Consider the following 16,115-nt stretch of genomic DNA (forward strand, 5'->3'; position numbering starts at 1 on the left):
GAATACTGACTCTATTGCAACAGTCAAAGTGCCATCCACCTTGCTAAGAATGCGGCCTACCATTCTCGGACGAAGCATATCACTGGATCCGGGAAAGAGTAGATGACCAGGAGTTCGCATTGACGAAGATCCACACGGCCGAGAACGAGTCAGATATGCTGACCAAAGTGCTGACACCCGACAAGCTGGACGCATGCCGGAAGAGGATCGGACTGGTAAGACACCCCATGCCGGAGTGAAGGGGGATTTTGTTGGAAGACAGGTCCCTCCGGATGGGAAGGGAGAAGAACAGTGCCGATGATCGGCCTCGACCGAAACCGGATGAGGAGTACCCGGCTACGGAGAGCCGGATGGTGCAGACCCGGTATGAACTGGATGAGGAGTACCCGGCTACGGAGAGCCGGATGACGCAGACCCGGTATGAACCGGATGAAGAGACATATTCGTAAATATGTTTATGAGAGTCCATCGAGGCTATATTTGTAAATAGCCGAAAAGTCATATTAGTATAAATATGACTTAGGGCAAACTTTTTGCATGTGTTGTCATTGTCTGTTTTGCACGAGATCAGTGTGTGTAACTGTACAGAGAGAGAGAGAGAGAACGAGGTTGTTGCCTCTATTGTAACCGCCGCCTGTGGCGAAGACCGTTAGCACGAGGTCGTTGCCTCCGTGAACTCACTGTTTGTACATTCTTACATAGTGACAGTTTGCAGCCTGTGGGCTGCCGTGGTTTTTTCCCCTAGTTTGGGGTTTTCCACGTAAACCTCCTGTGTATTTTCTCTCCTTTGTGTCGTGCATTTGTTTCCCGTTTTTTCTGTGAATGAGAAGAATCTCGGTTGTGGCCGAGCGTTGGACATAAGGAGCGTTGAGTTCCCGTCATGCTTTGCTCCAGAGTTTCCAATGGCTCGATGGGAATCTATTGTTGCTGTTGTGGCTACTGTGGTGGCTGCTGTTGTGGCTGCTTCGACTCCGGCTATGACTCCGATTGTTGCTCTGGCACCGGCGTTTCCTTCATTGTTTCCTCCGTCGGAGTTGTCTCTGGTTGACTTACCCCAGCCTGGTCTCCGTCTGGTCCTTGTACCGGCGATGGTTCCTCATCACTGAGGTTGACTGTTGCCGCCTGCCTTGCTTTTTCTTCCCTAAGCCGGGACCGCTCATAGCTCTCAAACTGGATTTGAGCATCCATCCGATCGTCGTCCAATTGAGCTATGAGTTGCTGGACCTGCACCAATTGCTCATCCGCCAGAGCTGTGAAATCTTCTACCAGCTCATCCTTTATGGCGGTGAAGTCCTCCGATGTGAGCATGTAACAGTTGTCACCTTCCTTCCACCGGTTTTCCACGTTCGCCCTAAGCAACTGGAGTTCAGCCGTATTCTGCACCCATTTCGTCCACCATCGCACGGAGCTCTAGTCAATCAAGCGTTTGGTCTTGTTTAGCCATGCCCGGAGGATGCACTAGATCTGCTCGGTTCCCATCTGTGATTTGTTCTCCGCGGCTTGTCGCTCCTCTTTCAATTGCTTGATGATTCTGACCGTGTCCGCCCCCTACTCCCTATAATGCGACAATTGACTTTGATATGTTGTTTGCAACTTCTATAACACCATTGTCGCCCTCTCCTTTTCTTCATGGTGCTGCTTGTAGAGCTCCATCCGGTCCCTCGTCGCTTCCTCCAATAGCTTTGTATTCTCAGCCCGTTCGTCGGCGAGTGCCGTCGTGGCCCGATCAACTTCCTGCCGGAGCTCGGCCATCCTTTCCTGCTGTTGCTTATGCTCCGTGTCCAAGCTCTTAAAGTTCCGGTGCAGGTGGTCGAAGTCCTCTGTCTTCTGCTTCAGCCTTTGGTTGATTTGCCGGCAAGTGAGGTCTTCCCGGTCCTTTTGTTGACGGAGTTCTTCTTTCAGCCTTTCGATTTCCATTTCCACCATCCGTCGCAGCTTGTCCTTGGGTGAAAGCATGCGAGTGGAAACAATTAGCTATGTCCTTGACATAGCTAATTAGCTATGCAAAAAGCTACCATTGATAAATAGTCATTTTAGTAAAAAGCCATCATTAATAAATTAACTATGCAAAAAACTACCACTAAAAATATTAGAGTGTTTTAATTACATATGTAAATGAGTGCCACAAATGTGCAACATAAACGTGCAACATAAATTGATATGTGCACCATAAATGTGTACCATAAATTATATATCGAATTCCTAGGTCCATTATGCATGATCCTTTGGCACATCACGTAGGCCATCTCTAGTTGAGTATTGTGGGTTATGCCGCCACTCTACACTCAGGGGCCGCTACTGTGCGTTCCAAGCATCATCAAAGAGCTGCTCAATCTGACGGGGTTCTCTTCTCTCTGACACTCTACACTCAGGGGCCGCTACTGTGCGTTCCAAGCATAATCAAAGATCTGTTCAATCTGACGAGGTTCTCTTCTCTGTGCCACTCTACACTCAAGGGCCGCTACTGTGCCTTCCAAGCATCATCAAAGAGCTATTCAATCTGACGGGGTTCTCTTCTCTGTGCCACTCTACACTCAGGGGCCGCTACTGTGTGTTCCAAGCATCATCAAAGAGCTATTCAATCTGACGGGGTTCTCTTCGATGTGCCACTCTACACTCAGGGGCCGCTACTGTGTGTTCCAAGCATCATCGGTAACTGTTCAATCTAACGGGGTTCTCTTCTTTGTGCCACTCTACTCTCAGGTGCCTTCTCTGTTCGTTCCAAGCATCATCGGTAACTGTTCAATCTGACGGGGTTCTCTCCTCCATTGCCATCATTCTACACTCAATTGCCGCTATTGTCCAGTCCTGGATTGCTTCCACATTTCGATTTGACGGAGTTCACTCATCCAACGGCAACATTCTACACTCAGTTGTCGCCATTGGTCGGTCCTGGATCGCCTCCTCAACTGTTCGATCCAACGGAGTGAACTCCTCTACTGTTTGGTCTTGGATTGCAATAACTTTTCTGTCCATTGATTATCTTGTGTATTGTTGTGTCTAATCTTGTGTATTGTGGAATATTTTTGTGTATTGTTGTTGCCCATAGCCATCTTAAATACTTGTTTTTTTTTCTGGAAATTTAGGGTTTTAACATGTCCAGCCAAATGGAAGGGGAAGAAGGGTGTTTAGAATTACCCCTCAATGATCATAAGGATAGGGATGATGCTATCAGGACACAACAAGCCATACGAACCTATTAGGCAGAAAAAAAAAGGAAACATCGTCAATTGTTGAAGGATACAAAAACCACACTCAGTAAAGGTAAGGATAGTTTAGCTGAGAATGTAAGTAATGCGACTACCATCATAGAGAGAAAGGTTGTACACTATTTCAATGTTCAAACCAAGCACATCAGCAATGAAGAAAAGAAGGTAGTACTTTATGGAATATGTAATGATCCATCGATAAAGGACTTAGTTGATTGTGATGGTCTTAATGCAAACATATCATCTATTTTAGTAAATAATCTTCGTAATAGTTTCGTATCCATGAGCGGGTCAGAAGATGATCTTGTCTTAAAAAGGTCTAGTCTAATGATGTTACTTAATAGTGATGTTGACGATATAAACATCAGTGAGCTATCTAAGGTAATTGGTGTTAGTAGAAAAACAGTGTTCGATACAATGAACCGTATAATTTCCTTGGGTGAAGGAACTAGTCTACTAAAGCTAACTACAAGATGTAAGCCAATGACACCCATAACATTTGAAATCAAGGATGTAATCACAATATTTTGGACTAATGAGAGTAGGGTTTCACCCAATAAAAAGGATTTATGCAGGAAACGTGTTGGAAGAAATTAATACGAGGAGCATCCCATTCATCTTCTTGATGTACCTCAGGTATTTACATTTATCTCAACATTTGTTTTGACTCTACACGGAAAGTTAATTAGCTCAGTTAGCAGAAAAGCTAATTAGCTTATCAGTTACATTTACCTCTGTTAGCTACTAGGATAGCTACTACATAGGTAACTAGCTACTCTCAATAGCTACTACCATGATAGCTAATTAGCTATTCTCAATAGCTAATTTAGGTACTACCAGATAATTAGCTGTCCTGGTAGCTAGTTAGCTATCATGGTAGCTAGTTAGCTATTTCGTTATTACCAGCTAATTAGCTACTAGGAAAGCTAATTAGCTACCATGTTAGCTAATTAGCTTGCTAGGACAACTAATTAGCCACCGTGATAGCTAATTAGCTACTAGACCAACTAATTAGCTACCATGATAGCTAATTAGTTACTAGGAAAGCTAATTAGCTACCATGATAGCTAATTAGCTACTAGGACAACTAATTAGCCACCATGATAGCTAATTAGCTAATAGACTAGCTAATTAGCTACCATGATAGCTAATTAGTTACTAGGAAAGCTAATTAGCCACCATGATAGCTAATTAGCTACTAGACCAGCTAATTAGCTACCATGATAGCTAATTAGCTTACTAGGACAACTAATTAGCCACCGTGATAGCTAATTAGCTACTAGATCAGCTAATTAGCTACCATGATAGCTAATTAGTTACTAGGAAAGCTAATTAGCTACCATGATAGCTAATTAGTTACTAGGAAAGCTAATTAGCTACCATGATAGCTAATTAGCTACTAGGACAACTAATTAGCCACCATGATAGCTAATTAGCTACTAGACCATCTAATTAGCTACTAGACCAACTAATTAGCTACCATGATAGCTAATTAGTTACTAGGAAAGCTAATTAGCCACCATGATAGCTAATTAGCTACTAGACCAGCTAATTAGCTACCATGATAGCTAATTAGCTACTAGAATAACTAATTAGCTACCATGATAGCTAATTAGCTACTAGGACAGCTAATTAGCTACCATGATAGCTAATAAGCTACTAGAATAGCTAATTAGCTACTAGAATATCTAATTAGCTACTAGGATAGTTAGCTAGTTACGAGAATAACTAATTCCCCTTTATTACACAGGTCGATTTATTTATTAGGTTCAAACAAATGCATCCAACTATCAAAGTTCAACTACGAACATTCGAGTCTCTTAAGCCACACTTTGTGAGACGCTTAAAGGACCGATACACATGTTGTTGCATTTACCATGTACAGATGGGTTTTCTGAAGGACTCTGTTAATCTACTATGTTACCATAGCGCATCCCTAACTAATACAGTTTGCACATGTGGGTGCACAATCTGTTGATCAAGCCCGCAAGAGGAGTGTAAATCATTTGAGCACGTTATCTCTTCCATGAGTTATTTATTAGATTCAATATTGTGTCCGAGAGAAACTGACGCTATCTTCCATATTCATAAATGTGTCATGGGTTTATGTCAAGATTGTGGCCCTACTAGATTTAGGTGGTGTCCAAATGAATTGAGTAGTGAAATATTGATCTCTGTGAAGTTCTTTGAGTCAGTGAACACCAATTTCGAAGGAAAGGTGTGTAAAAGAAAGGATCTAGTTCGGAAGATGCTTAAACCAAGGGATTTGGTGTCTCTTTTTGTAGTATCTCTAGGAAAGTTCATTAAACACAACTTCATTTATTCATGGCAGGCCCATCAGTTTAAGACTTGCATATTTGATTTCCCAAATGATGTAGTAGTCTCAGTAGTAGATTTCACAGAGAATTATACTTTCAAGCAGCAGAATGAAATTCAATCTATGCATTGGTGTTCAGTTCAGGTAACCATTTTTGTGCACATAACATATTTTCGAGTTTCAGGTGATGTTAAAAAAGTAATTCATTTCTTTATTTCCGATGATATGAAGCATGATACCTTGTTCGTCCAACACTGTTTTAAGTTACATTGGCAGTGGTTATTAGCTCAACGTTTGGAGCTTACTGAACATTAGGTCTGGTCTGACGGAGCTGCGTCACAATTCAAGGCTCGACGTCCATTTTATTTTGTGGGGAGGTATCCTGCTATAACAGGTTTGGAGATGAGATGGAATTTTTTTGGGTCTGGCCATGGTAAAGGTGAACATGATGGTGCAGGGGCTGTTATAAAGCGGGCACTTACCCATGAACAACTAAAGACAGATGGTGTGCACATGAATTGTGCATCACATGTAGTTGAATTTTTAAGAACAAATATGTCAACGAGTGCAACAGGTGTTTATTCCTCGCAAGTCCGAGATATCAAACGTGAATTTTGGGAAGTGAAGATAGATGAAGTAAATAGGGAGAAGACCTGGGAGTGCCAAGGAATTCCCGAATTGCGATCTCTGCATGCTGTTCACGGTTATTCCAGGTTGGATGGTCATTGTATTGCGGTTAGAGAATTGACTTGTTTTTGCTTCCATTGTGTGCAGGAAAATTGGAGATATTGTCTAAACAAAGCATACATTTAGAATTGGGAGTATCACACTCTGAATGATAAGGAAGCAGTTGATGGAGAAACAGGGCAGAATGCTGACTTCACATATGAGGGACTTGGAGATACTTTGAGTGATGTCCTGAATGTTGGGGATAACTTCGTTGTAAATGCTGAAGAAGGCAATTCAGAGGGTGCTGATTTCTATATATTGAAGTGCACGGTTAGTAAACAGTGTGCAAGGCAGAATATTGTAGATGCATGGGGAAATTTTGTATCTGCCGAGACATTCTACATCGAAGGCATTTTTTATGCAAAACTAGATGACTACGAATATGTGTACAGGCTGTTAGAAGACAAACCAGCGGCGTACATGTACTCTCGTTTGGTCAGGTGCATCAACGTCCCAATGTCAGAATACAATAGCTGCTCAGGTTTATACACTGTTGGTGCTAATGTGTATGAATGTATTTACAATAGTATGCCATGGAATTTGTAGCTACAAGTAGCACTTACCATGTTCTCTTGTAAAACAAACATGTATTTCGCGAAAACAGTTAAATAAATTCGTTTGAGAATCAATTTCTTGTATACAGTCTGCTTTCTATGCTTCTTTCTCAGTAAAATCATGTCTTTTTTGTTAAGTTATAAGTTATAAGTTATAGCGAAATAGTCATCAGTAGCTAATTAGTTGTACAAATGTAGCTAATTAGTTGTCAATAGCTAAATAGTCATCAATAGCATGAAATCAACAATCTGCAACATATTCCTCAAATTACACAGTAGATAAGTATAGTGGGAACAAGTAATTAAACTCTTCATTGAATAATGTCATCTCTTTACATATTTATAAATTACCATTGGAAATGTCTACAAATCTCCTATAAATAGCTAAGCTCTTGCTAGTAAGTGGAACGAGTCTACATATATTATCCGCATATCAAGCTCGGTATGGAGTCCACAACCATGCACCTAGTTGGCAACTCACTGTTTGCACCAGGTACTGTTCAGGCATTTCCTCGGGTAGAATGAGACAGCATCTCCAAATATTGAAGTAGTGCCGGAAATGTTCTGTATCCAAAATCAATGTATTGTCGGCATTATATTCAGGCCAAGTAGCCCAAAAATAAGAAAGTCTCTTGAATCTTGCAGCTTCCATTTGCTCACAATTTTCTCGTGCCCATTGACCTTTAAAACGGCTTCGCCATTTTGGGAAGAATCTTGCTAAACACTTCCACACATCTGATTTTGGTTTTTCACTCCAAATAAACAAATCAAAGTATTGCACAACCCACTCTAGAAACCGATTCGCGTCCCTCCTTGGCAGCATATATCTCACACTCATCAAGACTTTATCAAGCTCCAAGATCAAGGCTCTTCTTTCGACTTCTAGTGGTTTAGGTTTCCATTCCTGAAACTGAGCCACTGTTACACCATTTTCTGGTAGGATACGATCAATCTCAATCAGCTCAGGTTCGGCCGACACAACTGGCGTCCTTTTCCTCTTCAAACCCCTAGTCGATTGTGTTGGGCCTGGCTTCACATTCTAGTGCTCTTGTTTTGTCGACTTATTTATCAATCCTTGGATTACCTCAGTGCATGTAGCTACTGATCTGCTCGATATCAGTCCACTGGTATCACATGTTGCATCTACCTACAACACCAAGTCATCCGTGCAACATGCTTGATCAACTTGTGTGACCAGATCACTTGTGTCAGTTGCTACATCTACTTTCAAGATGGGGCCCTTTAAACATGCCGCAACATCAACAGTATCCACACTGCCATTGGCCTTACGAGCAATAGAATCAAACCCTTTAGACTCTGCAACATCAAAAAACACCAACATATTCACACTCACAAAGTAACTAACAGTCTCACAAAACAACATCCTGAACATCAAAGAGTTTCAGTCATAGAACAACACTCTTCAAATTATCTTGGAAAAACATCATAGAGTTCCATTACATAATGTGGATCAAGCAACAACCAATCTGAGGTTTTACTTGTCCAACAGGATAGTAAAACTTCATAAAACCCTAGCAAAATCCCTAAGCTAACAATCATATCCAACTAAATAGTATTTCGCTCCACTACATCTAGGCCCCTTGACCGAGTAACTGGTCTTGTTCCCGATCGTGGCCCCTTCTTCAACCTTTTTCTGGTCGGTTCCCCATTTAGCCTTGCTTCTTTCACCCAATGCGCAAGTGTGTCCTCCTCCGACAACCTTCCCATCGCCTCAGCAGCTAATTGCACATCAACCGTTTCTTGAACTAGCTTTTCAAGTACAGAGGGATCTGTTTGGACATTTTCAGTAGTTGGGCTCGGTGGGGTGGAATCAAGGTCTTGAGATTCGAAGAAATGTTGCATCAAGTGTTCATAAACATTGTTGTTGCGAACCTCAGTTTTACATGTTGTTTCCACTATTTCATGGCATTTCACATCGTTGCCTAATTCAGTACACTGTTCCAAAAGAATAGGGTGGAGCTAATCTGAAGGAGATGTGATAGCAGGACTCTTACTTTCAACCACGTTGGCAGCAGTATCCTCATCTGTTGCAACGTCATCAGCACCAGACACATCATGTGTCGTCCTTAATCCACAAGATTCTACAATAACATGGCAGCTATTTAGGATAGCTAATTAGCTACTTTACTAAACTATGGTAGAAGCTAGGATAGCTAATTAGCTAGTACGATAGCTAATTAGCTAGTACGATAGCTAATTAGCTAGTATGATAGCTAATTAGGATAGCTAGGGTAGTAGCTAGGATAGCTATGGTAGCTAATTAGCTACTTTACTCAACTATGGTAGTAGCTAGGATAGCTAATTAACTACTTTACTCAACTATGGTAGTAGCTAGGATAGCTAATTAGCTACTTTACTCAACTATGGTAGTAGCTAGGATAGCTAATTAGCTACTTTACTAACTATGGTAGTAGCTAGGATAGCTAATTAGCTAGTAGGATAGCTAATTAGCTAGTAGGATAGCTAATTAGCTACAATGGTAGCTAATTAGCTACTTTCTCAACTATGTAGTAGCTAGGATAGCTAATTAACTACTTTACTCAACTATGGTAGTAGCTAGGATAGCTAATTAGCTACTTTCTCAACTATGTAGTAGCTACAATGATAGCTAATTAGCTACTAGGATAGCTTATAAGCTACTTTACACAACTATGGCAGTAGGTAATTAGCTACTAGGATAGCTAATTAGTTGCCAGTAGCTAGTTAGCTAGTAGGATAGCTAATTAGCTTTTTTACACAACTATGGTACTAGCTAATTAGCTAGTAGCTAATTAGCTAGTAGGATAGCTAATTAGCTACTTTACACAACTATGGTGCTAGCTAATTAGCTAGTAGCTAACTAGCTGCCACTTAGCTAATTAACTACTGTAGTAAACTATGGCAGTAGCTAATTAACTAATAGGATAGCTATTAGTTGCTTTAATCAACTATGGTAGTAGCTAATTAGCTACAACGATAGCAGCAAAATAGTTTCCATACTTTTTACGGCTTAGCTAATTAGAAAAGACTAAGCTTATTAGCTACAGTATGGTATACTTGTTAGTTTTCTCCACTCATTTGGTAGAGCTATACTGCAATCTCCCAAACAGAATGCAGCAATTCGACAGGCATGTTGAAAACAAAGCAGATGGTATGTGTGGTTGCATGGTTGTAGGTGAACCAACAAAGACGCAGTTTTGTCCTCCACACCTAACCTGCAAGCGATGCAACGTGCTTGAACTGTCAATAAATCATTTTCTGGTTCTGCTTTATTTGGTAAGGGAGCAAGAATGTTCAGGTCCAAATCCTGTCTGGTCCTTACCATTCCCTCCACAAAATGTAGTTGCTTCTTAAGGCAGCTAACTACCTGTTCTTGATGAATGTATTGTTCCTTCAACGCAACAGAGAAATTTACCGATTAATTATTCCTGTTGTTGAAAGATACACCAACTTTGCTCAGGAATCGTTAACTTACTTGAAGCTTATCCAAATTGTAATCTGCAACAGTATTTACACCTAGAAGGTCCAGGTTCATTGAAAGAACCTGGATCTCTATTTGCAGTTGTATTTTACGCTGGGGATCTAGTGGCCCCTCTAATTCAAGCTCTTGTTGCGCAACCTATTCTAGATAATGCTTGATTAGCACATTTTACCCTTAAAGTTATTTATAACACAATCACATACCAGCAAAACAATAGTTACCTGAATCTTATTTCTAATCGTTGTAATAGCGGAAGTAACTTTGCTCTCCATTGCAGAAGCCATTGTGGCTTTCTCTAAATCAGTCTTAAAAAATGCCAATGTCTCACAGGCTTCATGGACATTTTTTAGCATATAGCTAACCAATGTCTCATTTGTATCATCGACATTGGCTTTCCTTGGGTGTCGGTGTGGTGTATGCCCCCGATCTTGCTAGGAGTCGGCAGTTGCATCAATAGCTGCCATGCTCCAAAATCTGTCTATTTTTTGTGCCAAGGTCCCCATCTTTCAGCATCTTTTTACCGATGCCTCACCATAGACTGCCCAAGCTACCCTATACATTTCAGGGTCTCTGGATTCCTTCGCTGTTTTGCAGTACTCATATGCAAATGCTCTAGCAAATGAAACTGACAACTCATTGTTGATTGGGATCTCTTGATGAACTTTCTGGTGCAGCCTCATGCAGTCATCGTACAAGTCGGCTCGTACATGCTTCAGCTTGACCTTGCCTTTGACTCTAGGCATTGTATATACTGTCATCCAGTCTACATCACTAATCAATTTATCACTTAGGACAGCAGGGTCAACACCCTCGAGTGACAGACCATAGGTGTTGTGGAAGTCCTCCTTTGTCTCGCAAAATTTTGCGAAGTTTAGCACTCTCGGATACGGAGGAACGAGCCATCTGAAATATCATTTTAGAAATCAGAAATAGTGCAAAATCAGAATATGTCAGAATCAGAAACCCCAATCAACAACAACAAAAATGGTGCAAAATCTTTAACTTAGCAAATCAGAAACCCTAATCATAATTTGTATTCAGAAATTTGAAATTAGAAACCCTAATCAAAATCTATAATTAGAAGTTTGAAATCATAAACCCTAATCAAAATCTGTAATCAGAAGTTTGTAACCATAAACCCTATTCAGAAATTCTAATCAGAAATTTATAATCAAAAACCCTAATCAGAAATTTCAACCAGAAACCCTAATAAAAAATTTCAATCACAAACCCTAATAAAAAATCCTAAACAGAAATTTATAAACAAAAACCCTATTCAGAAATTCTAATCAGAAATTCTAATCTGTAATCAAAATTTGTAACCAGAAACCCTATTCAGAAATTCTAATCAGAAATTTATAATAAAAAACCCTAATCAGAAATTTCAATCACAAACCCTAATAAGAAATTTCAATCACAAACCCTAATCAAAAATCCTAAACAAAAATTTATAAACAAAAACCCTATTCAGAAATTCTAATCAGAAATTCTAATCTGTAATCAAAATTTGTAACCAGAAACCCTATTCAGAAATTTATAATCAAAAACCCTAATCAGAAATTTCAATCACAAACCCTAATCAGAAATTCTAATCAGAAATTTATAAACAAAAACCCTAATCAGAAATTTCAATCAGAAACCCCAATCATCACTAAAGACAGGATTAAACACAAAAAAAGTAATATAAACACACCTACTGCTACTCCCCGATCTGCGAGACATCCTTGTATGGGACTCCAAGGACTTCACCCTATTCGATTTTGGGGAAATATGAATCGACACCAAAGTTCAGACAGTAGTCAAAAAGAAAAAATAAATGTTTGGGGTTTCTGTAACTGAAACATACCTGGACGATGATCGAGCGGGTTCTGTGTTGTAGCTCTCAATCTGCAATGTCGATTTTCTGTTGTTGCGGGAGCTACGTCTGCGTTCGTGCTCTGAGTACTCCATCTGCGTTCAAAATCAAACTTAGGCTAAACAGGAAATTGATGACATTGAAGTCGACCTTAGATGATGGTGCTATTCCCCAAGTTCCACTACGTCTGAAACAGAAGTTCAAATATTTGAGTTTTTTCATAAATTAGTTTTTCAAATATTTGATTTTCCCACAAAAAAGACTAGCTAAACAAATAGCTAATTAGCTATGGCCATTTTAGTAGCTAATTAGCTATAATAGTGTTTCCACTCGCATGCTTTTACCCCCTTCTCCTACATCAATTTTTCTTTTTCCTCCTTTAGCTTGATGCCCTTTCCGCAGATTTTCTTCTGCCTGGCGGAGGTTTTCAGCAGTCTTCTTTAACTCCCCTTCTGCCACTTTCTTCAACTCTCGTTCGTGGCTCCGTAGTGCTTCTTGTGCGGCAAGTTCGTCCCTTAATTCGGCCAGCTCTTGGGCTTGCGTCGTATCTTTCTCCGGGACGATTTCTGTCTCCGGGGTCTTATTCGTATGTACAGGCGTGGTTGTTTCTTTATTCTATACATCCATCGGAGTCACCGGTGCTTGGATCTGTGTTGTGGTTAAGGCCATTTTGGCCATGTCTTTTGTGATCCGATCCAAGTCTTGTTCAAGGCACCGGATCCTTGACCGGGCCGTCTCTAGTTCATCGATTGTGACTAGCAACCGTTCCATTTGCGCTCGTTCTTCCGCCTCTACATATAGTATCACTCCGGCAACCTGCTCTCCTATCCATCAGAGCCATTGGCTGTCGGTGCCCTGTTGTTGCGTCTGCACGGAGGGTTGGCTGATGGGTTCACTTGCCAATGGCCGGTCCCGCCTAACTGCGTCAAGTTGCAATTCCGGCTCTGCCTGCTGACCACTTTGTCGTTCAGGTTCCGGTTGTGTTTCCGCTGGCCGCTCTTGTTCTGCTTGTTCTTGGCCGACTGAGGAAGGTGGCACATGCCTTACCGGCGCTTGCGTTTCGGGGCTTGCCGTTTCCTGACCCGCCAGTATTGCCTGTTGTGCAGGGGCTTTTGAGACCGGTTCCATCCTATCGTGGTCGCCAAAAACTGTGTTAATCCTTAGGGCCGGACAACAGCCTAACACAGGGTGTCCACTTAAGACACTTCACCAAAGGGTGTTACGGCGAGATAACTTACGACACAATGCTTAATTGGACCTTAATCGGTTACTTAGTAATACTTCATTAACACGCGTAAGATATACAATAAGCACAGAACGGTGAACAATACTCAATGATTAAACAAAAGGTTTATATTACTCTTCATTAATGACTACATTGTAACCGAGCCTTTATATAGGTCACCGGTGCAAAGTACAAAACGGTGCCAACCGGCACCTATTCGGGATCGGTCTGGATCCAGATCGGCATACCGATTCCGGTCCGTCCGTCCACATCTTCTCATATATTAATATATTAAGACTAGTAATTACAACAGATTCCCAAATAACAATTCCCCTTTTCACACTCTGGTCTGGACATCTTCTAGCCCTCTTGTCGGCTGGGTAACACATATTGTATTGCATGTGTGTATATGTATGTGTGTGTGTGTGTGTGTGTGTGTGTGTGTGTGTGTGTGTGTGTGTGTTCTATATATGTGTATATGTATTGTATTGCATGCATATATATGTATTTGTTGAGTGTATGTATTGATGTGTATATGCATGTATGTGCATATTGTATTGCATTGTTTTTTTTTCCAGGAATATATCATTTCATTAGTTATAATCAGTTATTACAAGAATGTTGACCTACCGTCGGGCTACTTATATTGCATTGTATCATATTGTATTAATTGCATTATTGTATATATGCATTGTATGTATGGCATATTGTATTGTGTTGCATGTGTTATATGTATGGCATGTGAGTATGTATAATGTATATATGTGTTTTGTATGTGTATGTTCTATATATTTGCATATGTATGTATTGTATATGGGGCATGTCTCCATGTACATATGTGTTATGTGTGTATGTCCTATATGTGTGCATATTTATGTATGGCATGTGTCCATGTACATAGTGTTATATGTGTGTATGTGTGTATTGCATGTGTGTACATATGTGTATGTGTATTCTATATTTTTACATATGTATGTATTATGTATTGTATATATATCACGTGTCTATGTATATATGTGTGTATTTTCTATTGATGTACATATGTATGTATTATAGTGCATGTGTATATATGTATGTGTGTATGTACAACATATTGTATTGTATTTATGGCATATGTGTGTGTGTATGTTCTTGACACGTGCATGTGTATTTATTGTATGTATTCGATGTATGGCACGTGTGTATGTGTGTATTTGAGCATACAATACAATATATACATACAATAAATACATATATATATGTGCATATGTATGTGTATGGATCGTATATGGATGTATGTTTGTAATATGTATGTAATATGCACTCATATATCCGATGTGTGTGAATGTATGTATATATGTAAGTATTGTAGTTTGTATGGTCCCATATAACCTATATATATATATATATATGGAGATACGTGAAATCTGTATGTACATATATAATATATATGTATGTATTGCATCTATGTATGTATATAATGTATGTAAATTTGTATATTGTGACAGTGTAAATGTATGGATTATATATGATATGTAATATGTAATTTATTTGTGTGTGTGCAACTTGTTTGTATGTATGTCGATTTGTAGTACATATAATATGTGATTGTACATTTTTTTTCCCCCAAAATGAAGCTACTTTCCCATTAGTTAGGATGGATTATTACAAAGAGACTGTACAAGGAGGCTTAAACATAGATCGGGGAATCTCCCTCCAATGAAGTTCAAGAAAATGAGACTAGTTACATCGCCTTTCAGACTGACTACTTAATGTAAGTACCTACAACTAAAACGGTGCCCTTTCATGATGGCTAGTACGAGACAACTCTTGGGGTCGACAGCGAAGGGAGGGTGGTAAGTGAGCCGGAAACAACCATCGTGGGGGCTGGTAGTTCCACCTCGGGCCACTTCCTCCTTGTGTCACTATAGGCGTGTTCCGCCATTTCTGCCAAAAGCGCAAACGGGCAGTACCCACGCCAGTGTAATGATTGCAAACCTCGTCCAATTGCCCTCGTAGGCAACTAATAAGCGCAAATCATATGTCCATGATCACTTCCTCCGGGGGCCACACCAGATCTTGGAAAACCTTTAGACAACGCGCTTTCCATACATACCACAGGGTGAAGCCTGCGATCAGCATCCAAATGTCCGGGAACCTAGGGGATGTGGACTGCAAGCATCTCTCAAATCAAATCTTGGCGATTTTGCCTCTCATGCATACGTAGCACCAACTATCCGCATTGAAGGCGTCCGTCCACCTATCAACGGAGTGATCAAGCCATGCCGCAACACTTCACAATGCTATTCCTTCCACTTCACATGCCGCAAGGAGGCGAGTCACTCTATCCCATACCTTTTGAGCATGAGGGAAATCCCACAGATAAAGCCTTAGAGTCTCAATAGGTGAATGGCAAAGTGGGCAGCCTAACAAGCCGCCACGTTTACCTAGCCATTCGCCAACGGGAACCACATTATTTATGTGATTATACATATTTATGTGTATGTGTATGTGTATATATAATATATAATTTATTTATGTATGTGTATTTTTTGTGTTTGGTATGTATATTTGTATGTGCATAATTTTTACATATATTCATGTTTAGTCAGTATGCATGTATAAATGGGTGCAATGTATGTATACACATATTCATGGATGTAATGTTTAAATGTAGGTATATATGCTTAAATAATGCATGTATGCATGTATATGTATATATGTATGTATGGTACTCCAAATTTGACTATTGTTTGCACAATATAT

The sequence above is a fragment of the Azolla caroliniana genome, unplaced genomic scaffold, assembly GCF_043228905.1.
Source record: "Azolla caroliniana isolate FFs.n. ecotype wild unplaced genomic scaffold, voAzoCaro1.0.p SCAF_208, whole genome shotgun sequence".
Taxonomy (NCBI): domain Eukaryota; kingdom Viridiplantae; phylum Streptophyta; class Polypodiopsida; order Salviniales; family Salviniaceae; genus Azolla; species Azolla caroliniana.